The 26,657-nt window shown below is 40.8% G+C and overlaps 1 long non-coding RNA gene across 2 annotated transcripts; it reads left to right on the top strand.

Annotated features, from left to right (window-relative positions):
- Positions 1–1,910: 1,910 nt before the first annotated feature.
- On the top strand, positions 1,911–25,684 carry LOC120096236 (uncharacterized). 2 transcript variants are annotated; one of them, XR_005492419.2, is made up of 7 exons: positions 1,911–2,228; positions 5,463–5,644; positions 6,905–7,064; positions 10,035–10,098; positions 13,795–14,009; positions 14,831–14,966; positions 23,856–25,684. It is a non-coding gene; the product is annotated as an uncharacterized LOC120096236 (long non-coding RNA). The 2 variants fall into 2 exon arrangements; XR_005492418.2 differs by having other exon boundaries at positions 1,935–2,228; positions 9,824–10,098.
- The last annotated feature ends 973 nt before the right edge of the window (positions 25,685–26,657 follow it).

The following is a 26,657-nucleotide window of genomic DNA, read 5'->3' as shown; positions in this document are numbered from 1 at the left end:
TGCCAAGGCTGGTTGACATCCATGGGAGACCTGAGGAGAAAAGAAGGAATGATGGATGGGGGCGGGGAAATGTGCTATGGGGGAGGGGCTGGGAGGAGAGGTGGCAGAGAGACTTTGGTCAGGATGTAAAAACTAAAATCAAATAAATAGATAATTTAAAAATGAAGTATGTAAGTATTACCACCAAAACAAAAGTTTCCAGGGAAAATTAACAGAAATACCAACAGGTTCTTGTGAGCTCTGTCTAAGAGGGGGACTGTGTGTGTGTTTCGCTTGTTTGGTGTTGAAATACCTGATAGCATATGGGTCAGGGCTGGGGAGAACAGTGCTCACTAGGATAAAGGTACTGTGAATCTTCATGGGCCACTGGAAATAATTTTCTAAAAGAAGGGAGGAATCAGCCTGATGACATGATATAAGATGGGGAGAGAATGAGAGAGAGGAAGGAGGAAAAGAAACTCCCAGAGGAAATTATATAGGGAGAAGACAGGAAAGAGAAAAGCTAGAGTGTGTGTGTGTGTGTGTGTGTGTGTGTGTGTGTGTGTGTGTGTGCGCGCGCACGCATTCACTTGTACAAAAGCATGTGGAGGCCAGAGGTCAGCTGTCTTTCTCAGTAGCTCTCCACCTTATTTTTTGAGAAAAAGACTCATGGACTCAGGATTTCAGTGATTTCTCACTGATTTGGCTAGGCTGGTTGGCCTGCAAGTCCCAAGGATCCTACTGTCTACACCTGCCCACTCTTGGATCACAGCAATATCATTTTCATTAAAAAAAAATGAAGAAACAAACAAATGCCAATGGGTACTGAGTGTGAAACTCAGGTCTTTGGGCTTCTGCAACACACACTTACCTACTATCCTTACCAGCCTTTGAGAAAAGCTACTTATAAATCTTAAAATGTGGTCAAGTGTCTGACTTAATGTCAGAAGACTGAAGAATAAAAGGCTTCCTTGTGTGAACAGGAGGTAAAGGGGACAGATACCCATTCCCCGCCTTGTCTATTCCTTGAGTCCTCTTTCTACTAGGTACCTTCTCTTGCTATAGTACAATGGTACCTGTCAGTGTAAGAGAGCCCTATTGCAGAAGAAATGTAGGAGACAGGAGGCTGTGTGCCAAAACATCATAGTTAAAGAATGGAGAAGAAAAAAAATACTTGTGGCTTTTGTGAGTTCTGACAAATCTTGAATTCTCTTCCATTGTCGACCTCGCACCAAGGATGTGTTTCACACTGGGAACAGGGACCTCAGAGTTTTACAGTTTGGCAGTGTTATGGACTACAGGGCAGTTAGCTACTCATAACTCCATCTCATAACTCCTTCATGTGATGGAGGGTTACAAGCTCCTCCCCACTCCATTCTGAAAACTTTAGCTGATTTCATCTTTTGAAGATTCCCATAGCTGCCATGTGTTCACACGATAGCCATGGCATGTCAGTGGTAACATTTAGTCTTTCATATCCACTGCCTCGTACATTCTTCCTAAGCCTTCTCCTGCAGTGTTCTCTCTCTCTAATATAGATGTCTCGCCTATGGCTGAGCAGGAGGTACAAGTTTTAATGAAGGAGATTTGGATAATGGAAGTTTCAGCAATGGTGTTTTTGGTTTTCTTTTTTAAAACTTCACGAGAGAACATCGTTCCTTCTGCTAATGGAAAGAGGTCATGCTCTGTCCCAGTCATTCGAAGGTCAGAGCTTTTGATTGTCAAGAATAAGTCTTTAAAATATTTTATTTTATTTTAAAAATTGTGTCTGTGGTGTGTTATGTGTGTGTTTGCATGTGCCTGTGTGTGCCACATGCGTGCAGTGTTTATGAAGGCCAGAAGGGGGCATTACAGTCTCCAGAGCTGGAGCTCCACGCAGTTCTAGGTTCAGAATTGCAGGTAGTTGTAAGTTCTAGAATCTGAACTCCAATCTTCTCCAAGAACAGTATGTGCTCTTAGCCAGTAAACCATCTTCCCATCTCAATGAAGACAAATTTTAAAAGTGTCACTGCTTTAGAATGTATGAGTTCTTAAAACTTTTAATAATACATTACAATTTTGATTGACAGGAAAGGTGTTCCTGCTCTCAAACTATGAAGGTTGTTAGGATCAAGGACGAAGATGCTTTCTTATAATTCCAACACTCAGAAATCTGAGGCAGGAGGATCATGTGAAACAGGCCTGCCTGGACTACAAAGAGAGTTTCAAACCTTTCTGAATTACATAGCAAGATTCCACAACATTCCTAGGTACTTAATTGTTTCATCCTCCCTAATACTGAGTAATTTTTCTTAAAAATCTTAGTTTTAAAATTAAATGCTAAGTCAAGAAGATGCCACCTCTTGCCACCATGCCTGGCTATCTGAGCTTGACATATGGACCCACATGGTGGAAACTGAGAATTGGCTCCTGCAAGTTGTTCTGTTTTCCCCATGAATGCTGTAGTATACATGTAACCTTACCCATGCACAAAATAAATAGATGTAATTTAAAATTAAAATTTTGTTAATACATAGAGAATGATAATTTTCCTTTACATTTTTCATTGGCTTATTACAGAGATGGAATATTTATTACACATTTAAATTTCTGCTTTTTTGTCTTATGATTAAGGTCTATTTTACTTTTATTGGAGTTTTAATGCTTATTTTATTGATTTTTGAAGAAATGCAGATACTGAGGAAATTAAACCTTTGCTCAATATTTTACAAGCACCCGATCTACTCTTTTCAAAAATGGCTGCCAGGGTTGTTTTGACTTTTTATTTATTTATTTATTTTGAGACCGGTTTTCTCTATGTAACCCTAGCTGTCCTGGAACTTGTTCTGTTGACCAGGCTGGCCTCTAACTCAGAGATCTGTTGTGTTACGTAGCACTGTAGCTCCGGCCACTCTCGGTCTGCAGCGGTCTCCCTGCCTCTATGGGTAGCCCCATACAGAGACCACCCATCTCTTGGCTCGCTTGTTGCAGACTCTGCTCACATTCGCAGCCATCCACCTGCTTCACAAGCCTGAGTGCTAGGATTAAAGGCATCCTCCAGCATCACTCATATGCTTTTATCTTTTAATGTTCAGATATTTTAAATTAATTTAGTAAAATTAATTTCTTTTTCAATTAAAAATGCTGCTTATTTTTGAGATTGTAATTTAATCACGACATAGCTTCCTTATCTTTCCCCTCTTCTGACTCTCCCAGAAACCCCTCCCTGTCCTTCAAACTCATGGCTTCTTCTTTCATTAATTATTCCTGCATGCACACAGGCATATATATATATTCCCAAATATAACCCGCTGAGTCTATACTGACCATTTGGCAGTGCACAACCAACTGGTTCATTCTTCACTAGACAAAACGACCCACCCTGCTCCCAGCTTTATTCAGTTGCCTGTAGCTACTTGTGTAGAGTTGAGGCCTGTAGGATTTTCCCCATCCAGTTTGGTAGGTTCATGTTCAGCTCCTGTTAGTGAGACATTACTGCTATAGATTCTGACATCACTATGTAGGAGACAAAGTCCCACAAAACCCCCACATTCTCTGGCTCTTACAGTTTTCCTGCCCCCTCTTCTGCAATGATCCCAAGCCTTAAGTACACTGGATGTAGGTATATCAATTGGGACTCCATAACTCTGCATTTAGATTGGTTGTCTCCCTCCCTCCCTCCCTCCCTTCCTTCTTTCCTTTCCTTTTTATTTCTCCTTTCTTTTTCTCCTTAGTTTTGATAAAAAAATCATTGTAGTTTCTTGTATATTTATGTTGTTTGTACTTAAATTTTTATCCATCTGGAGTAGGAAGTGAACTGAGATTTCCTTCTGTTTTTCTAATTAGTGAACAAAATTGTCTTTATTTGTAACTATCCATTCTCTTTCCTGCTCATTAGAAATGCCACAGCTGAAGCTTATTAAATCCAGACAAATCTGATTGGTGGTTTCTCAGATTTTTCTTCCTTTCTTTTCGTTGAATCTGTCCATCTAAATTTATAAGAAGTAAACTCAGTTGTAGCATTTTAATGCTAAATGATACTAAAACAATCTCCTATTTCAGTTTCGAATCTTATTAGCCTTTCATGGATTGTCTGGTTTTGTTTTGTTTTTGTTTTTCTGGTGAACACTAAAATGTACTTCATCAGTTCTCTTATTCTTTCACTGAAACCAAACCAAACAGAAACTAAGCTAATTACTTAAGCAAACAAAATCTGCAGGGTTAATTTCATATAGTTGCGGTGAATGTGAAAATTGGTTGACATTGTGATAGCATCCAGTATTTACATTTACAGCCATTGTGTCCCTGTTTATCAGTGACATTGCAGTCCCACAGGAGAAAGGAGAGGATTCTTGAAGGAAGAAGATGTGGGGAGATACTGTGCAGAGGTAGCCAGGATACTCCCAGGTCCCTTCCAAGATCCATGGCACATGTGTGGAGGTCAGAGAACAACTTGAAGGAGTTAATTCTCTCCTTACACCCTCTGGGTCCCAGGGATCAAATCAGGCTACCTTGCTTGGTCACAGGCTCCTTTGCTCACTGAGCCATCTTGCCAGCCTTCTAGTTAGCTTTTCACTGAAGATTACACTGATTGTTTTACTTAATTGTCCATGATGGGAGAGAGAAATTTCAACTACAATCTGCTCTCCTCTAGCAGGACTTCTGACCCAAGTGTTCAGCTTGTAGGATTGTTTCTCTTGGACTAAAATTGAAGGAATTTTCTCATAAAAATTTCTAAATTACAAAGAGTAAGTACCCATTGTTTACTAAGATAAGGAAAGAAAAACAAAACAGAATAAAAACCGACCTATACACTGAATACCATTAGTTGGGTGTCCTTGCAACTTGGACGTCACTTGATTTTACTCTTGAAAGGAAAAAAATTGAATATCTGAAAGTGGTTTTCAAAGACACCTGAAGTGTGCAGCGTTAACGCGCCAAATGACGTATATAAACTAAGTATCTGTATTGCCATGGCTTATCAACTAGGTGTATTTTCTTTAGCTAAGCATCCATAAGAGGAACTAATGTAGAAAGAATGGCTGTGATTTACTGCATGGTGAATTTTACTCAAGGCTTGCCCTGGAACTTAGTATCATATCAACAAGCAAAAAGGAATAAGGATCCAGTGCAGTTACAGAGGGCTGCGCCTAGTTGAGTACTCTATTTATAGACAAAGCATTCCTAGTAGTTCATGGTACATTTTTGAGTATCTTCCTGCCTCTCAGTGAGTCAAAAATAAATCCAACAAAGGCTGAAGCAATAACTAGTAATTGTCTTCATCCCACATAGTGGGAACAGAAAAGATGATCAATTAGTCTTGACTGACAACCATGCTAATCATTGACTTGAATAGGTAGTCTTGTAGGATGTCCCAGGTTGAACCTGAGCTATATTTACACACTGTTTAAGGTATGTTTTGCAATGTTATATGGATAGATAAGCTGAGTTTTCAGACATTTTATACATGTATTTAATTAAACTTTTTTTTTTTTTTTACTAAGAGTGGACTGCGGAGATCAACAGTATTGAGGTCACCTCGGAACTTGCTAAAGATGTGGCATGTCATGAGGCCACCTCATAGTCAGCTTGACCAGAAACCCATTATATTTTGGAAAACACTATACCCAGAGACTTCTGTCCTAGATACAGATAAAGGGGGAAAAAGTGATGATATGTGCAGAAGGTACTGCGAGATGGAAGGCTGGACACCCTATGGGTCTGTTCTCATAAGTTGGATATGATGAGCTTAATAAAACAACTGGTGCAAATTAAAATCTGTATGGGCTTGGAGTTCAGCAGTCCCCTGTAGTGTTGACACATGCAATTTTGCCAAGTGCAAGACACAGCCTTGGAGCTCCCGTTGTGCTGGGATGCCCTTAATGTTGGCCTTGGTGGACTGGCTGGCATTTGCACTGGGCATCAGCTCCATTGCTGCCACTCTTGGCTTCCCAGCAAGAGGCATTGACCCAATAAGCTGGAGAGGAAAAGTACTGTCAGGTCCCTGTTGCCAAGAGACCCAGTTTTTGGAGCACAGTCTCATTGCCTACTAAGCAGATTAAATAGAGTCATCACAGGGCTGTCACTGACAAAGTCACTGTCATCTGGGTCCATCTTTCATCTTTCACATCCACAGTCTGAGGGCTGACACTATTTTTATTCGTTATTTATCTCTAGCTTCCTTTGATGCCTTTAAAGCATTTTTTTTGTGTGCCTTCTTTTGTGTGCCTTCTTTTTTTTACATGTGCATGTGAATGTGCATACATGTTCATATGTGTGCAGTTATATGTGTATGCATATATCTGTGGAGGTCAGAAGTCAACCTTGGCTATCAGCAACTTATTTTTGGAGGTATGATCTTTTACCTCTACCTGGAATTCATATATTCAGCCAAGCCAATAAGATCCGGAATCTGCTTGTTTCTGCCTCCTCAGCCCTAAGACTGCAAGTCATTGACACCATGTCTCACTTTTTTTTTTGTTTGGTGGGGTCTGAGGAAGGGACTTGAGTCCTTAAGCACAGCACTTTATCAGCTGGACCATCTCCCCAGATTGTGGTGCTAGAACTTTTTCATTAAACTTTTATTTTTGAAATAATGGAGCATTTACGTATCTAAGAAAGTGAATCTAAGTCTACCTCATGTATACAGCTGTATTTCCCTTTGGGAAGATAAAGGGTTTGAAATGTTTGCAATAATTGACTTAAATTTTCACTGTGTATATGTATGTGGGTGTGTGTGTGTGTGTGTGTGTATGTGTGTGTGATGTGCATCTATGAAACATTAACACCTTAAAAACGACATAAAATATATGCATATTTTATTAGGTCCAGTTAAGATCCTAATAAACACTTTCCATCTCAAAATACAAACTTTTGCTTATGTTTATTAATTATGTATTTGTAGTCATTGGAGATACTTTTGAATGTTTCCAACTTTGTTGTCTAGTTTTATGTCTTCTAGATGAAAGCTAACATCATTGGAAGAGGGACCCTCAATTGAGAAAATGCCCCCACCAGATTGGCCTGTGGACAAGCCTGTGGTGCATTTCCTTTATTAGTAATTGATATGGGAGAGCCCATCCCATTGTGGGTAGTGCTGCCTCTAGGTAAGTGGTCCTGAGTGCTATAAGAAAATAGGGTGGGCAATCCAATGAGCTGCACTCTTCCATGGCCTCTGCATCAATTCCTGCTTCCAAATTCTTGCCTTGAATTTCTGTGATGACTTTCCTGGATGATGGCTATAAGCTGTAAGATAAAACAAACTCTTTCTTCCCCAAGTTACTTTTGATCATGGTGCTTATCTAAACAATAGAATATTAGCTAAGACACAAACAAAAAGAAATTATACTTATTTAAGGTAGTGAACATGTCAATCATTTTGATTGACATCGTATACATATGTTGAAATACTACAGCAAAGCCCATGAACATGTAAAATTAAATGTATATGCAAGAAAATCCCTCACAGGCATAGGCATAGGCAGTATCTTCCATTGCATTGAGCGTGTTTACTATATTCCTTTTCCTAACATGTTGGCCAATATTTGGTGTTTGAAGACTATGGCTGGAAGTGTGGTTAGTTGTTCAGAGTGCTTTCCTAGTATGCATGAAGTTCCATGGCCGCTCTCACCTGTATTCGCAGCACTCACGAAGCAGAGAGGAGGCAGGAAGAGCAGAAGTTAAAGATCACTGGTAGTTGCACAGTGAGTTTCAAGTCAGTATAGACATGTGAGACAGACAAATAGACAAATCGTCAGAGGGATGGATGCACACATGCTCATGCATACACACACACACACACACACACACACACACACACACACACACAAACTCATATACATACAAAGACATGATGCCCCCATCCAGATTCAAAAAGCAATATCCTCAAGTATATTCAACCACTAATACCATAAACTTGGATATGGGTATGTGCTCAATGACTAAAGTGTGTGGTTTGCAAGAAAAGAGGTAACAAAAGGGCTCCAATATATTTAAGGATGGTGTATATGTACTTATGTATAAGACAAAGAAAACAAATGCCTTTCTGAGATGAATCAAGAGGAACGAGAATATAGGAAAATGGAAGGAAGACAAGTACTTGGAAGGATAACTCTGTCCACAGACCATGTTTCTTTCCTATAAATGCTGTTTTCCTAATTTTTATTAAAAACAAACAAACAGACAAACAAACAAACCTTTGAGACAGGCTCATATAGCCCAGGCTGACTTTAAACTCTGTATGTAACGAAGGAGGACCTTTAACTCCTGATCTTTCTGACAACCTCTCAAGTGTTAGGATGAGAGACGCATGCTGCCAGGCCCAGTTGATGTGTGTCTGGGATTGAACTCAGGGATTCATGTGTGCTTAGCAAGCACTCTACCAACCAAGTCTGAACCCCAGCAGCCCTTCATTTTTATTTGGATTAAGTCTTATAAAAATCAGGTACATAGTCTTGGGTATTCTTCTCAAGGAATAGAAAAGTAGTGAGAGCCAGAAAAGGATTAGAGATCAGAAGTGCACTGTCCTACCTGCTGCAGAAACAACAGCAGGATGCCCCAGGATGCTTGCAGAGTTTTGCCAAGTGCTCTCCTGCACTTTCCTGCTATCTGCATCACAGTTGCTCTCACTCCAGCCCAATCAACCTCAAGAACAAGACCAAGTAGAATGATGAAATAAAATGTTTTCCTAACATTAGGGTTCTTTTTAATGATAAGAGCATCAGGGGAATCAGAAAACTCAAGGTTAGATCATTTGAGAGAAATGGGCTTTGGGAGCTATTAGGATTTTTCAAACATAAAAAAAATTCCTGTTGGGGGAAAGGAAGAAGCTGGGGAGACTGTACGAATCCTAAATTTTTGGAGGCTAAGAGATAGGGTCTTGCCAAGCAATTTCCTGGCTGAAACAGGGATTCCTGCATTTTCTCTGGGCAACAATCCTCCACAAAGCAGTCATTAGCCATGACAGGCAGGGCTATAGACAGACCTACAGTAGCTTTTTAAAATTTTTTATGGGATCTGTAGGGCAAAAGCCTAGCAAAGAGCTTACTGAACTAACAACAAACCCTGAAGATACAATCTGTAGACATGAGCAGAGATTGGTGGCTGAGGTCCAGCCTACAACATATGAAGCAGATAGTCCCCATCCAACTGAATTAGTTGCTTTGCTCATTATCATAAGAACACCTGACAAAAGTACCTTAAGGAAGGAAGGAAGGGCTTATCTTGGATCATAATTCAAGGTACCACCAATCATAATCACGGCAGGGATGTTATTGCTATAGGAGTAGGAGGCTGCCGGTACAGTTCATCCTTGGTTAGGAAGCAGAGATATGATGCTGGTTCTCAGATCACTTTCTTCTGTGTTTGTTTATTTCCCAATCACAGACTGGAGTCCATGGCTGGAGTGGTGCTTACCACTTTTAGGATGGTCTTCCAACATTAATTAACTTAATCTAGACCCTTCTTCACAAGCATGGCCAGTAGTTTGTCTCCATGACCTTATTCTAATCAATATTAGTCATCATTTAAAACCATACGTTGAAACAACTCCTTCTCATACAAACACACACACAAGACACATAAACAAACACACACACATACACATGCACACCATGCACACACACACTTTTTTATTTTTTTAAACATGCAAGCTCATTGTGATTATAAACATGCTTTACTTAATTCCTACAGTAACCTAACAAAGGTATCATGCCCCATTCATACATAGGAGACAAAGCTTGGTGAATTTAAAGGGCAAACCAATTTTTGAATTTAGAGGAATCTGACCCTTTTACCATTCCAAATTATTTTCATGCATAGCTATGGATTGCCGGATTTGTGACGGATCTTTTCCCCCATGTAACAGCTATTAGAAAGATGGTGATGGAATTATGAGGTGCTGTCCTGAGAGAATGTATACTGTTGGCGTGAACATACATGGCCATGTCAAGAGCCCCAATGCCATGGAAGGCCTTGCCATTCCTATGGGTTATGTTCTGAAGAATGGCAAAGTCTTACTCTGCTATGACTGTGGATGTTGATGAATGTTTGACCTTTAACTGTAACCATGTGTTCAGGAAGTAAGAACCGAAGCGTCATCCTCCGAACTGAGACTACTCCTTACAGAGATGACCTTCTCAGGTAAACTGACATGCCTCCGCGTCATTGCTACTGTATGTAATAAATGTTCTGAGTTTCTGGGATGCTGCTGGGGCATATACATCAGAGAGATGTGTGATATCTACTCTTGATTGTCAACTTGACTGTATCTAGAATCAACCAAAACTCAAGTATCTGGGTGCACCCGTGGAGGACATTTTTCTTAACCAAATCATTTGAAGACACACTTTTTTTTAATATTAACTTGAGTATTTCTTATATACATTTCGAGTGTTATTCCCTTTCCTGGTTTCCGGGCAAACATCCCCTTCCCCTCTCCCCTTCTTTATGGGTGTTCCCCTCACCATCCTCCCCCACTTGTCGCCCTCCCCCCAACAATCATGTTCACTGGGGGTTCAGTCTTAGCAGGACCCAGGGCTTCCCCTTCCACTGGTGCTCTTACTAGGATATTCATTGCTACCTATGGGGTCAGAGTCCAGGGTCAGTCCATGTATAGTCTTTAGGTAGTGGCTTAGTCCCTGGAAGCTCTGGTTGCTTGACATTGTTGTACATATGGGGTCTCGAGCCCCTTCAAGCTCTTCCAGTTGAAGACACACTTTTAATCTGAATCTTTTGAGATGGGAAGATTTACCTTTGATCTGGGTCATACCTTCTGGTGACAAACTGTATAGGAAGGAAACTCTCTGCCTGCTGGCCATTGCTCTCACCAGCAAGTCAATTCCTTCACTGACATTAGAGCCTATTTCTTTGGGATCCAGCATATACTGACGACCAACATAAACATCCAGCCTTGTGGACTAAAGAACTATTGAATTATTGAACTTTCCATTGGTAGACAGCCATTGTTGGACTAGCTGGACCACGGCCTGTCTAATAATATAAATGTGTGTGTGTGTGTGTGTGTGTGTGTGTGTGCATGTGTGTGTATGTATGCATACATATACATATATACATATAGATATAGGTATATATACATTAGGTGTATATTTACATACAAATATGTGTATATATCACATACATAAATATGTGTGTATGTATGTATGTATGTATGTATGTATGTATGTATGTATGCATATTTTCTATCAGTTCTGTACCTGTAGAGAACCCTGACTAAGACAATGTGGCCCACCTGATCCCAGCTTTTCTGTGTGTGTGTTTGCAGTATCTTTTTCCTCTATTTCCCCAGTTACATCATTCCATAAGCTATGCAGGTAAGGATAGGGTTATTTATTGATAATGTGATCAGTTAATCATTAATGAAACCACTATAGAAAGCATTTTATTGTCTAAGAAATTGTGAGGAGGTTAAGAAATATGAGTGATAAAAACAGTCTCATAACCCAAAGAGTTATGTGGTGGGGTTATAGATGTGTGCCCACACCTGACTTTCTATTTTGTGTTCAACTTTTAGATTGTATTTTAATTACATTTCTCCCTTCCCTTTCCTACCTCTAAACACTTTCATATACCCCTCCCTTTCTCCTTCAAGTTCATGGTCTCTTTTTGTTATTACGTGCTTATACGTGTTTGTGTCTGCACATATACCTAAATATAATCTGTTCAATCCATAAACTGTTACTTGTATGTATTTTTCACACCTAACTTCTACATGGGTCTGGGTATTGAACCCAGATCATCACTTTACTGACTGAGTCAACTCCTTAGCCCCAGAAAGAATCTGTGAATTGGTTGGCAGTGGCTAGAGAAGTCACAGGTCCAAAGGGAAGGAAGGCTGTCTCGGGAGTCCAACACCCTGGGGCTGTCCTTGGAGGGCTAACTGTAGGGTTAGTGAGGTCCAGCGTCTGCTCTGCTACAGGGCTAGCTCTGCTGTGAGAGGCAGGATGGGTGCTGGACACAGCCAGAGCTGGCTGGGGGCTCCCTGGGACTGCAAGGAGACTGGGGCCATCAGGTTCTTAGGCTCTTGGATACCAGGCACTGTTGGTTGCCTCAGAAAGGCTGAGAATGGACTGGGGGCCTGCAGGCTATATCAAGCCCCGGGCCAAGGGGGAAAAGATGTAGATCTGGCCCCACAGGCAGAATCCTTGCCTTGTTGGAGGTGGGCTTGGGCTTGGGAGTGAGCTTGAGCTTGGCTTGGTGGTAATTGTGGCTGGGAGCATAGAAAGGCCTTCTACAGGAGATTAGACAACAGCTCTATAAGTGAAGGTCAGTTCATGGTTTTAAGACATTTATTGTCATGGCAGAAAGTGGATGAAATTGTACCCCCTTTCTCATGGTGGGTCTGAGATTAAATACCTTTTGCAGGGAGTAGTGTCTGGGAAAGGAAGCTTATTGACTAAGCTTCCAGGCCTTTAGGTACCTCATTAAAATGGAGATCTGTCTTGAGCCCTTGACCACAGGTTACATCCTTTACCTGTGGAGGGGCTTGGGGTGTTTCCCTTATGTGACTGATGGCCACAAGTCTATGGAGGGCTTTGGCTAGTGACAGGGACCTGATGCCTGGGAATCAGGTGAAGTGCCTACTGTTCCTTCAGGGTCACCAGGGTTTCTAACCTTAGTTCAACCAGGAATCAGGCTGTCTTTCACGGTCCCACAGCTAATGTCAGAATGTGGGCACTCGAAATTTTCATCATAGCAATGTCATTAATCTTGGAAGTGTCTATCAGAGCATGCATGAGGAGAACTCTAACACAGACAGGAACTAGACCTCGATTATGAAGGAATGAAAGTTGAAACACTATTTGAACCAGATAACCACAATCATTCTAATTCCCTGAACCCAATGGAAATATTCTAGTAATGGCACTTCAGATGCTCAGGATGAACCAGCAAGCAAGTGGGACCTTATGGTGTGAGAGCCATTTAGCTCTTCATAAACCCAAAATAGGGACTTCTGAAAGTTTGATTAGAGGACATAGCATAAGCTCAGAGGCCCTCCCTGTCTTCCTCCTCTATCCTCCAGGTGTTTCATTGCCCATGTCCTTGTCTTTTATTGACTCTTTTATAAAGTCCTCTACTTTGGCTTGGTTAAGAAAAGCAGCCTTTAATTCAGGCTAAGAAGATAAGGGCTTTTAAGGCTCAGTCTGCTTCCTGACACAGTCTTGCGATTGCCTTCCTTTGTCAGAGCTCTCACAGGTTTGTCATCACTAGCTCTAGTGATATTGTCTTAAGAAGCCAGGATGACCTTTATGTTCTGTCAGATTGTGTGTGTGTGTGTGTGTGTGTGTGTGTGTGTGTGTGTGTACACATACACATTCACATTGTGTGGTCTTGTTTGTGGAGGCCAGAGGTTAACATCTGGTGTCATTCCTGAGGCACTTTCCACTTACTTTTCTGAGACAGAGTCTCTCACTGCTCTGAGACTCACAGGTCAGGTTGACTGACTAGTGAGCCACAAGCATCCTCTTGTCTCTGTTTCCCCCAGGGCTGTGTTTATAAGTGTGCACCAACATGCTTAGTGATTTTAGGTGAACGAAGGTCCAGGCCCTAGTCTCATACAGATCCAGCACACCTAGAACTTCAGGGACAAGCCCTCTTTTTTGGTCCTTGGGTTTATTTTATTTTTGATTTTGAAAACGGTTCTTCCCCTTGATCCTTCTAGGGATGGGTTGACAAGCAGCTCTGAGGATGAGGGGCTTCTGAAATGGTCCTTGATGCTTCGGTTGAAATAATTGTTTCTATACTTGTGTCCTGCTATGTCTTATTTATTTTCTGCTCTATTTTCTCCTCTTTTCTTTTATGCCTGTCTCAAAATGATAGCTTGTTCGTCTCTGTGCCATATCTGGCTACTGATTAGTAAGATGATGCTGTACTTGGCTAAGACGGGGAAGAGTGCTGGCGTTAATACAGAAAATGTCAACAGGTTTTGTTCAAACAATACTACGTCTGTGTCCATGTGTGGGAATGTGTACATGAGCACAGGTGTCCATCAAGGACCCAAGAAGGCACAAGAGTCTATGGAACTGGAAATACAGGTAGGTGGGACCTGCTTTGTGTGTGTTAGGAATCAAACCTGGGTCCTTTGCAAGAGCAGAAATTGCCATTAACTGCTGAGCCATCTCTCCACACCCCTCATTTCCAATTTCAACATATACTTTTGAAAACTCCTTTCACCACTCCACACCATTAGAACAGAGCTATTGACGTTAGGACCAGTGGTTCTGAAGCACTGGGTAGAAGGGCCAGCTCGTACCTGTCATGGTTCACTACTATCTTGTCTGCAGTCATTGGCTCTCTAATGAAATCATGACTCTCAAGTGACCAACCAGAGATCCTTCCTGGGATTTTTCTTCTGTTTTCTCTTAATATATATAGAAAGGGGAAGGATAGTTTTTCTTTCCTCTTGTAGTACACACTGAAGGAATGTGGCTATAAATCAAACTGTTATGTACTATAATTTATGAATGGGGACTCTAAAAGAATTAGGCTAAAATGCACCTTTATGGTGAGAGAGTGGGTATGATGCTATTTGAATGCTGGATTTAGGCTTTTCTAGGCCTATTTTATATATATATATATATATATATATATATATAAAATATATATATATATGAAATCATAAGTCGTAATTGCTAAAGTAATTCCTTATGTTTAAGCATGAATATAACTTCAGTGAGTGAGTTTAAAATATTTCCTTTTATTTGTTTCATTATTTTGGAACTGAGTGTCTTTAATGGAGCTTGTCATACAATAAGCAGTCAATTAATATTTTATATTGTTTCCATGTATTGATTGATAAAAATGCTTCAATTTATGAAATTTTTATGCATATAACATATTTTCTTCATATTCACAGCCATTATTCTTCCAGTCAACATTTCAGTGAATATTTGCAAGTCAAGAAACAGAGAAAATCAGAAAATGAATATCATTCCAGTATTTCGATGGGATTTTTAGGAGAAAACTATCTGAAAACTGTCACCAATGATCTGGTGAGATTTGAAGTTCGTTTGAGGAGTCCTGGTTGAGATACATAAGTTGCTATTTTGTATAGTTTTTAATCTTGATATTTAACACCAAGGAAAATGTATAAAATAAAAACAACCAGTGTTATGGAAATGAAACCCACAAACTAGCAGGTGGGCTGAGAACAGAAGGCTAGAAGACACTCTAGAAACTTCTAGAACATTCCTTGTGGATCAGTGGAATCTCTCTCTCTCCAGGTGGTGGAGGTAACCAGTGAGGTTTATGGTAATAACCTCACTGCTTTGCTTTCTTATTTTAGCAGCACCTAGATTGCTTCACACTGCCGATTAGCTTTGCATCTTGTGAACTTAATATAGATTTATGGAATACATGCGTTATTTCCTGTCATGCTTATTTCAGTCAATATACATTTACAGAATTTGTCTAAATTGATGCAAATTTCTTTAGGCTTTATTTCTTTGGTGCATTTTATCAACATAGCATATTTTGCTACTAACAAGTCTTTGCTCTGGTTTAGGACATAATACCATATGCTAATATGGAAATATTATCTATGTCTTAACATGTCTATGAGTGTGTATTTTCTTTTTGCTGTTTACTTGACTGTGAATTGGTGAGTCATAGTATCTGCCTATTTTGCACTTCAGCTAGTAATGCATTTTTTAAAATTTATTTTTATTTTTAAAAATTATTTAAATGTCGGTGTGTTTACACCTGTATTTGTAAGTGCATAAGGAAGTACACTGACTGTGGAGGTCAAAGAGTTGGAGTGACAGGTAGTTGGGAGCTTCTGTGAGCTTGTGTGTGTGTGTGTGTGTGTGTGTGTGTGTGTGTGTGTGTGTGTTGAGAACTGAACTCTCGTTCTCTGAAAGAGCAACATGTTGAGCCATCTCTCCAGCTCTTCAGTTGATGATGCTTTACATGGTCACCAGTGCTAGACTTATTTTATTCAATTTGATGGGTGTTTGTGGTTATATATTGCTAGTGGGTTTGCTTGATTGCTAGGTAGTTGATGTTAATTGGTTTATTAATGTTACATGGTGGTTTCTTGGAATTCAAACAGACAGTCAATGGTGGTGGCAGGGATGATGAAATACTTAGGACATCTGAGAGGTAAACAAAAGATCACAAGTTTGGGAGAGCAGAAACTTGACAAATTCTCTGAGCTTCTCCCCAGGAATACAAAATGCTGTAAACAACTACTAGGGGAGGAGACCATGACCAGCCAGGTTATATGGAGATTCTGGAAGAGTTAGCATCCTGATCCCTGTGCAAAGAGATCCAGGCTTACAGTTTTTGATAGCCTTCACTTGTATTGGGGTGGACTTTTTAGTGATACAGCTCTTTGGAGTCATAGCTACTCCTTGTAAGTCACCCTCACTCATGGTCCTGATAGGCCACAGGGAAAATTCATTGGTTCACCAAGCTGCACTTTGGTTTAGTCTTTACTTTGGCTTGTTGCAGGTTCCCTTTCTGAAGTGAGTAAAGATGCGTGTTGTATCTACCCAAGAAAAGTTTGTCATGCAACAATCGACTCCTTGGATTTTTGAATTTTGTAAAATTGAGCCAGTTGAATCTTCAAGTCATGATTTTTCTTGGTTTCTCTCTCTCTTTTTTTTAATGACTACTTACTGCTGTGTGCACCCTGGGGACAGGCCCAGTGACTCATTGAACGGCTAAAACAGTTGTCACTCCTCTGCTTGTTTTCTGTGTCTTCTACTTTACCAAGTAGAAGGTCATCATTGCCTCACTGTCAAGTACAGACAAATTGTTCATGTGTACAATACCTTTGGCACTTAGAATGAACCAATCTCTGAAACAGCAGAATATTTTTTCTATGTTTAATTACTTAGAATCACTTGCTCATGATTAAAGGAGAGAAATCCATCACGTAGAATCATACCAGGGGAAAATCCCAGAGAAAGGGAAGAGGGTGCACAGTCAGGAATGAGATCGTGAGGTTGCAGATAGAAGAGATTAGAATGGATTGACAATATTTCTCACAGATGTGTTCTCCTTTTATGCTCTGACTTTTGCAGAAGTTGTGACTAGCAGAGACTTTGTTATTGAGAAATATCTTGGAATAAATGAGTCATTAATCTTTGACCAAATTCTTTTAAAGATTAATTTTCACTTTTAGTTTGTGTGTGTGTGTGTGTGTGTGTGTGTGTGTGTGTGTGTGTGTGTGTGTGTGTGCAGGTATACATACATATCATGCAAATATGCATGCTTGCAGGTGGAGGCCACATGTCTACCTTGGCTATTATTTCTCAAGGTGCCTCCACCTTATTCTCTGAGATGGGGTCTCTCACTGATTGGCACTCACTGAGTAGACTGGGCAGGTTGGCCCGATCAACATCAGAATCATGAGCACAAACCACCCTCCCCTACTTTTTAATGTAGGTTCTGGGGATCAAACTCAGGTCTTCATACTCACACACGAGCTGAACCCTTTCCCCATATTTTGGACCAAACTTCTATGACAGATCCTCCAACTTATTCCATTAGATCAAAGTATTGGTTGTCTTGCTCCAGAAACTGAATTAAGAGAGGAAATTAAAGTCAGGTCCCTCTGATTATAAGTCATGATCAGAAGTCCCTGAGGCTTCTGCCTTTGTCATCTAACATCCTTGCATTTCTTCCCCTTGAAAACAAGCTCTTATATTTCTTGTGCCCATTCTGTCACATCTTGAAAGTCCTGCCAAATTTATCCTGCATAAGGACTTACTGTTAATGCTTAATAGAAAATATTACACAGAGTCATATTTTTGCATTTTAACAGCATTTTTGGAAATACAAAGCTTTAATCTAAAGTGATTACTTTTTTATGTGTATAGGAGTATAGAGAACCATCATTCACATACTTGCTAATGCCCAGAGACTCGGGACAAAAGCCATTAAAAGTAATGAGCTATTCCATTGACAGGCAAGAATTTCTTCGTATAACTGTATTCTGGTTTGCCTTGCTATATAGGTTTGCCCTTGTCTTTAACCAGATGCAAATCAGTAGCATATTGCCTTGGCACTTGTGTATCTGGGCAACGAGTGACTTTGCTTTTCTTCCCAATTAGCCACCTCTCTAATCAATTTAATCCATCTCTGACAGCAAGCCATATTTTCCCACCTTGTTGATGACCATGTCATGTGGAACAGAGTCAGAAGCCTTCCTGAAGTCAAAATATATTATGTCTGTCCCCTCCTCCCTGCATGCAAGGCCTGCTGCTCTGTGAGAGGAGGCGAGTGAATGGGCCTAACATGATTTGTTGGTCACAAAGTCAAGTTGCTTATTACCCATCAGTCTGAGCCCTTCCATGTGGCTGTAAATTGATTAGGCATCTCGATCTTGTGGTTAATGCACTTTTTGTCATTGTTTAGAATCTAGGACACTCCACAGCAATCCCGGGGTGCTGTGAGGATGCATTTACCACCACTCTCCTGAAACAGAGTACACTTGTGCACATGGTTCAGAAGGACTCAAAAAGGAAAGTCGACACACCAGCAATGTCTGAAACATGTTACTAATATCCTATATTTGGTATGAAAAGAAAAAGCGAAGCAATGGTTGGGAAGATGTTCAATCAGTAAAGTACTTACTGCACAAGCATGAGGACCTAAATTCCATTCCAGAAGCCATAGGGAAAACAAAGAAGAGCAGAGCTTGTCATCTCAGTGCTGGGGTTGGGGGTGCTGGTACAGAAACAGGGATAACCCTGGAGCATATCGGGCAGCCAGTGTAGTCAAGTCGTCGAACTTCAAGTTTGGTGAGAGACTCTGCCTCAGAAACTGATGAGCACTAAACACAGACACTTGACATTGACAACTGTTCCACACATCCATGCACACATGTGCACATACATCCCCATGTTTACACACACACACACACACACACACACACACACACACACACACACGCATGCGCGTGCACCCCCCCCCACACAGTATTCTTGAAAAAGTTTTGCTATCTTCAAACAAAAGAAACAATTTCAAGATAAGATTTTGTTGTGATGCAACTTGGCTCATGGTGTAATCCCTTTCCTGAGGGGAAAGTGTTAAAACAGATCTGGAAACTTTATAGTTTTATTTCCACAAAGACAAAATTCATCTGCGTGATGTATACTGCTGAAATCTAAGCACGCTGTCCCATCACATAATTGCACGCAAGTGTCCATGAAGAAAGAATGCTGATCAATAATTGATTTTCTCTCATTTAAATTTTTTATTCTCTGTTGGTCAGAATGCATACCAGAGAGAGTAAAGACCTTTTTAAGCCCTCCACTTATTTGAAGTATGTGATGGATGGATAAAAGCAAGTATCTCCCGAACATAGTTCTCTTTCTCCCACCCTGCTTCAGCTCCCTGGCCCTCTCATCCCTCATCCCATGCAAAGAACACAGAGCTTTGGTTTTTGAAGTACATTAAAGACAACAACTACAAAGGAAGATCAAGCTTGAGTTAATAAAGGGATGTGGACCAGGGGATAAACTGGCTACAGGAAGCATGTTTTATTTTCTGAGTCTCATTCACTCATTCATTCATTTATTCATTCATGCATTCATTGAGGATCTTGAAGTAGTCTAGACATGTCAAACTTCAGAGGTCTTTTCACTTGATATTTCGTGTGTGTGTGTGTGTGTGTGTGTGTGTGTGTGTGTGTGTGTTAGGGTATGTGCATGTTCATATGTGTATGCAGGTCATGTGTACATGTATTCTTGTGGATGCTAGAAATCAACCTTGTGGCTTGTTTCCCAGGAGCTGTCTACCTTGTTTTTTGAGAAAATTTCACTGTGACCCATGAAAAGCTATCTAAATTTTTCTGCAAGCCTCAGGAATCCATCTGCATCTTCCTTCCTATGCTGAGATTATGGAGAGGCTCTGCCATGCATTGTTACATTGGTTATAAGGCTTGAACTCATATTCTTATGTGTGTGTGATAAACACTTTACTGACTGAACAGTTTTCCCAGTTCTTGATTGTTTATTTTAGAACTCCTAAGAAGTGGTTGTCTCCTCTGAAGGCCCTAGAAGACTTCCTCTGTGCATAGAACATAGAGTTTCTCTTGTTGGACAAATTCAACTCTACAAATTCTTCTAGTTGTACTGAGTGTAATCTATTGGTGTTCATGAAGCCCGAGCTTGCCTTCAGTGGCTCTGCAAGGCACAGGGCTGGGGAGATGGCTCAATGGGTAAAGTGTCTGCTGTATGAACATGAAAGCCTGAGTTTGGATCACCAGCACCTATTATAAACCACATGCAGTGTGCTTGTAATGCCAGTGCTGAGCAGGGAAAGGCAGAAGGAGCCTTAGGGGTACATGGCCAGTCAGCTCAACAAACTCAGTGAGCTTCAGGTTCAGTGTGAACCTCTGCCTCAAAAAATAAGATAGAAAATGAGAGAAGAAGAAAACTTCTGTTGTCCTCTAGCCTCTAGATGCCCATGCAGACACATACATTAGTATCCACATGCACTAATATGCATTAGGAAAATGAGTATGTAAACACACACACACACACACACACACACACACACACACACACACACACACACACAAGGAAACAAAAACAAAACCAAGACAGGAAATTTAAAAGTGGTTTTACAGTGTAAGCTTCAGACTCACCTGGAAACCAGTTAAGAATACAATGTTTAGGTTTCATTCCAAGTAGAAATCTGGGGTGAGATTCAGCAGTGTGTGTCTGAACATTACCCCAGATAGCTCTGAAGCAATCTCAACTGGAGCATCCACACTTCGTCTATTCCTTCTTCTGTGGGCTTCTAGAGCATATAAAATGAGTATGCAAACAAACTCAATAATCTATTCCATTAAATCTATCTTAAGTCAAGTGTACTAATGTCAATTTGATAAGCAGCAAGAATGATTGATCAGATCAAAGACCATTGAAAAAGAACAAATGATTTTGTCATTTTTACACGTGACAGTTAATTGGATTATGATTAGCATTGTGAGTAACTGTCACTATAGGACAAAATCCATCAAGAAAACTTACGGCAAGAAAATGTTAGATCTCTCTTCCCTTCCCTTCCTTTCCCTTCCCTTCCTTCCTTTCCCCCTCCCCTCCCGGTATCTTCCCCTCCTCCTTCCTTCCCTTCTCTTTACTTCCTCACTCCTTCCCTTCTCTTCCTCCCCTCTCCTCCTTTCCTCTTCCCTCCTTTCCTCTTCCTTTCAGTCTTTTTCACCTCCTTTCCCTCACCTGCATTGCCTCCTTACAATTAATATTTATTATTTAGTTTTAAACACTGGAACAAACCTGTCTGCAGTGTTCTCATATCTAATCAAGAACATAAAACTGCCAGGTGTGATGGTGTGTACTTTTAATCTCAGGCAGAGACAGGTAGATCTCAGTGAGATTGGCCTAGCCTGGTCTACATAGAAGTTCCATGCCAGCCAGGCTACATGGGGAGACCCTACCTAAAACAAACAAAAACAAACAAACACCTAAAACCAAACCAAACCAATCAACCAAATACCACAATCAACAGCATTAAAGACAAGAAAGAAAGAAGAAAAGAAAAAAAACAGGTAATAGTAAGTGACTATTGGAAACTTCTGACATTGACACTCACCTACTCAACAGTGAGCAGATTTAGAGAAGACCAGTGTGCTATCCTCACAGAATTACAGGCTCAAGTGGGCTGTTGCCAGTCAGATGCTAGAAGCACAATCTCTCTACTTTCCTGATTGTCCAGCTGTTTTCAATCACATCTGGCTGCCACTCTTTTCATTCGTTGAGTCTTCTCTCGTTACCATGGAAGCCACAGACATAGAGTAACACCATGTGGAACTGTCAGGGTGGAGCAGTTTATGGTCCTGATTGTGGCTTGCCACACTACAGTAACAAGGGAAAACTTTATACACTGAAATGAGACCCTAAAAGACACAAAAACACTTGAAACACTTTGTTTTACCTGCCATTTGCTCACTCACATATTCATCCAGGTTCAGTAATGGATTTAATTGACATTTCTTTTTGGAGTCTATTACTTGAGAGATTTTGGGTATTTGGTGTCACACAGCATCAAAGGCCCCTATGTAAACATCAATAAAATATGTTTTGGGTTGGGCCTCTATCTCAGTTGGTAGAGTACTTGCCTAGCTTACTTAAAGCCTGGGTTTAGTTTCTCAGCAGCACATGAACTCGGAGAGGTGGTGTATGCTTATAATCTCAGCACCCAAGAAGTAAAGGCAGGAGGATCAGTAAGGCATGACCTACCTTGGCTACATTTGAAGTTTGACAGTAGCCTTGCATATGTGAGACCTTGTCTCAAAATGAGAAGGAAGGAAGGGAGGAAGGAAGGGAGGGAGGGAGGGAGGGAGGGAGGAAGGAAGGAAGGAAGGAAGGAAAGAGAAAGAAGGAAGAAGGAAGACAGGAGAAAGAGAGAATTTCATACAATTTGAAAATTTTGCCATGGTATATGGTACATGGTAGTGGTACATCCCTTTCATTTATTGCTCTGAGGAGGCAGATCTCAGTGAATCCAAGGCCAGCCCGGTTCCAGAGGCAGAGAGAGTTCCAGAGTTTCTGGCCAGGCACTTACATGGTGACTTGTCTCAAAAACAAACACAGGACCAGCATAATGTGGAAATAAATATTTATTGCTGAATCTGTGTGGGTAAGGATGGAGGAGGTAAGCCTCCTTCCCTGAAGGAGCAGAGAAAACAGGGAGAGCTGTGGAAATCCAACAAAACAATCAGTGGTGCCGTTGGAACTACAAAGTTCCCAAGGATAAGGTGGGGATAAAGGAGGTAGTTTTCAGCCTTCCTAGCACAAGCAAACCCCTCCAGTTTGGGGGGACCAGAGGGGCATTTGGGGGCATTGAAGTAGAGGTGATTACTGTCTAACATTAAAGTTTAGCCGCCTCAAGTATCTTTCAATTGTGGCATTTAAACATTACACACCTGGAGTTTTTGAACTTTAAGTGCTGTAAAAAAAGTAAATTCACTGTTAATGGAGGCATTTCTGTGAGTAGGGGGTTGTTATAATGTCTCCCAGGCCTCTTTCCAGACAGAGTTCTGGGCTTTCAATAATTTTGTGTCAGTAAAATGAGCAGCAAACCCAATTATTGAGCTGGTACAGCAACGGGAAGCTATAAGTTCAGGGTAAGAAATGGAGCTGATACCAAAACTCTTAACTAAGTTATCTCCCAGTTTCAACTCTGTGATTTTAACCATCTATGGTGTGTGTGTGTGTGTGTGTGTGTGTGTGTGTGTGTGTGTGTGTGTGTTGTGCATAGTTGGATAAACATGTACTTATTTGCCCACACTTGTGGAGGTCAGAGGTCAATCAACCTCAACCAATGCTCCTTAAGCACACACTACCTGATTTTGTTGCGACATTGTCTCCCTTTGGCCTATAACTCACCAAGTAGACCAGGCTACCCAGCTATCAAGGCTCAGAGATCCACTGTCTCAGGCTCTCTAGCACTGCATTGCAAATGTGTGTTACCATGTCCTGACATTTACACAGATTCTAGGGATTAATTTCAGGTCCTCATGCTTGTGTGGCAACACTCTACTATGTGTAGTCTCTCCCCAGCTTCTTTTTCAGTTTTGAATTAGATCCATGCTGACATATTAAGGTAAGTGAAGGATATAGGGAGTCAGGAAGCAAAGCAGGTGAAGGAAACAGATGCGGATTTGTACTTCTATGCTAAGTTGGGGAAGGCATGCTTATATAAAGGTAATTATACCTATACAGGAAGATAATAATAACATAGCATTGAAAGCCAATATAGGATAGAATATCAGGCCAATCCCTAATATGATTTTAAAAGGAGGACCTAGGTAAGGAAATGGCCAACCAATAATCAGTCCAACTTGAGACCCATCCCATGGACCAGTGCCAATCCCTGACATTATTAATGATACTCTGTTATGCTTACAGAAAGGAGTCTAGCTAGCATGACTGTCTTCTGAGAGATTCCACCCAGCAGCTAACTCAGACAGATGCAGATGCTCAGACGCAAACAGTGAATTAAGCTTGGGGATCCTTATGAAGAATACAGGGAATTCAGCCTGGAATTCCAGCCCTGAAGATTGCAGCCCCGAAGGGGATAGGAACTCCACAGGAAGACCAACAGAGTCAACTAACCTGGATCCTCGGGGGTCTCAGAGACTGAAAACACCAAACCAAGGCGCATACATGGGCTGGACTGAGACCTCTTTGAACATAGGCAGATGTTCATCTTTGTCTTCATGTGGGTCCTGAACAACTGGAGCAAGGGTTATGCCTAGACCCATTGCCTGTCCATGAAATATGTTCTTTAGCAGGGCTACCTTCTTTGACCTCAGGGAGAGAGAATGCACCTAGTCTCACAGATACTTGATGTACCAGGGTGGAGCGAAACCTAAGAGGCCCTCACCAGCTCAGAGGAGAAGGGGTGTGTGTGTGTGTGTGTGTGTGTGTGTGTGTGTGTGTGTGTGTGTGAGAGAGAGAGAGAGAGAGAGAGAGAGAGAGAGAGTGAGAGAGCGCTTACCTAAGAACAGTATCAATGGATAAAGAAAATTTGACCCATGTACTTGTACAAACATGTATAATATGTATATACATATCATGAAATATTATTCAACCTCAAAGAGAAGGAAATTCTATCTGCTTTAATTACATAGATGAATCTGGAAAGACATTAATGAGATCAAACCCAGCACAAAAATATAAACACCTAAAGGCCTCACCTGTATGTTAGGACTCTAAAATCTGCTATAGCTAAAAATAGAGAGCAAAATCACCACTGGAATTTTTCTGTAACAATAGCATGAATACTTGAAATATCTTTATACTTTACATCTGAATTCAAATTACACATCTGACCACTGAGTACTTTTAGTGGAGATTGAGTGAAAACAGGTAGATGCTGGTCAACTGGCAATTTGGAAAGGAATATAGTTTATTGATCTACTGTATAACATGGTGACTGTAGTTAACAATGTATACCATATCTTAAAATTGTTAAAGGTGTAAACTTAAAATAATCACACTGTGAAAATGATGAGTACATGGGGTATTGAATGTTACTACCTTTTACAGTTGATGTATCCATCCCCATTGTATATTATAACAAGACAAGAAAGGACACTGGCCCACTTGAACATGTGCCTCTGTCAGGCCTTGCTCTTTCCCCATTCCCTCTGATTTGTTAAAAACCATTAGATTACATTCCCAAGCCTGGCCACCAAGCTTTATTACCTCATTTGTCCACTTCTTCCTCCTGAGGCTGAGTACCAAGGTCCAGCTCTTGAAGTTCAGCAATCAAAAGCCCCATTTGGCTCAACTAATTAACATGTCCAATCAAAATTAACCATCTCAACCTAACCTGGGATTTCCCACTTTACCCTTATAAACCTGCATTTGCCAGGTCCAGGTCTGTCTGCTTTCTATCGAGAAGCAGTGGTTTGTTCTTCTAGGACAAGTACCCCTTAACTTTCTCCGTTTCCCATTTTATCCCCTGTCTCTTGACTCCTTCCCCTTTTTCCTCTTCCTCTACCTCCTGTCTTTATCTCTTAACCCTGCTTTCTCTCCCTCTTGAGCAGTCAAGTAACACTTCTTGTGCTGAGAACTTGGTCTTGTGGTATTTTGTGCCTACTTCAAGGTTTTCTACAGATATCCCATAGTATCAGTAAATAAGTATTAGTTCAATTAAATAGTAAGGGGAGACTAAGAAGATACTTGCTTTGTAAAGTCTTTTAAGGTAGTCTTCAATTTACAAAGCACAATCTCAGCCACACAACACAGGGTAGAACCCTTCATCGGGACCTTAGCTTTGGTTTGGAAGTTGAGTGTTCAGTATTTCTCAAGAGTTCCCAAGAAACAAGTCATGAGGAGAATACCGGGATTCTCAGGGCTATAGCTTTTATCAAGTTGACACAAACCCAGGCATACCTAGGAAGAGGGATGCTCAACTGAGAAACTGTGTTCATAGAATTGGCCTATACACATATTTTGTGGGTATTTTTCACTGTGGAATGATATGGTAGTATCTAGACCACTGCCAACCTTAGACAGGTCATTCCCAGCTCTATAAGAAAGGTAACTGAAAAGCCAAGGAAATCAAGTCAGTAAGCAACTTCCTCCAAGGCCTGTACCTCAGTTCCTGCCTCAACATTCCTGACTTGAGATCCTGCCTTGTCTTCTCTAGATGATGAAATGTATCCCGTAAACCAAAAACATCCCAAGTAGGTTTTAGTCAATGGTTTATCATAGAAATAGAAACAAAACTAGAACGTTTGGCAAGCAATTTTGTTACTGCTCTGGTTCCTATAAGAAACCTCTGACTTGCTAGTAGCTCTTGTTTCTGAGGCCAACAATCTACCCCTAGCTGGGTTTGGTAGTATGAGGTCTCATCTGAAAAATCAATGTCCATTGGGTCTCCTGTTAGGAAATTTGATTTGGCATATGTCTCCTAAATTTCCAATGGCACCACCTAGCCAGATAATGGAATCAACATTGCCAGAATGTTCCCGAAAACTACTGCACAGGTGTGAGTATCCACAAAGATGGATTTACAAATTTGGGGTCAGTCTTTATGAATTGGAACCACTGGGCAGGTCAACGGCAGGTAATAAAGTGAAGGTGCCTGCTGAGAACTGGAGCAGGTCTGGGAGTAACCTGGAAATTGCACATGCTGAGTCTTTCATGGGTCCTGGGATCTTAGTGGGAGTCACAGCAGGGTGGTTAGTGGACATTGCT

Source organism: Rattus norvegicus, chromosome 13, assembly GCF_036323735.1.
Source record: "Rattus norvegicus strain BN/NHsdMcwi chromosome 13, GRCr8, whole genome shotgun sequence".
NCBI lineage: Eukaryota > Metazoa > Chordata > Mammalia > Rodentia > Muridae > Rattus > Rattus norvegicus.
Note: the sequence above shows the minus strand (reverse complement) of the source record. Positions and strands in the feature narration are given on the sequence as shown.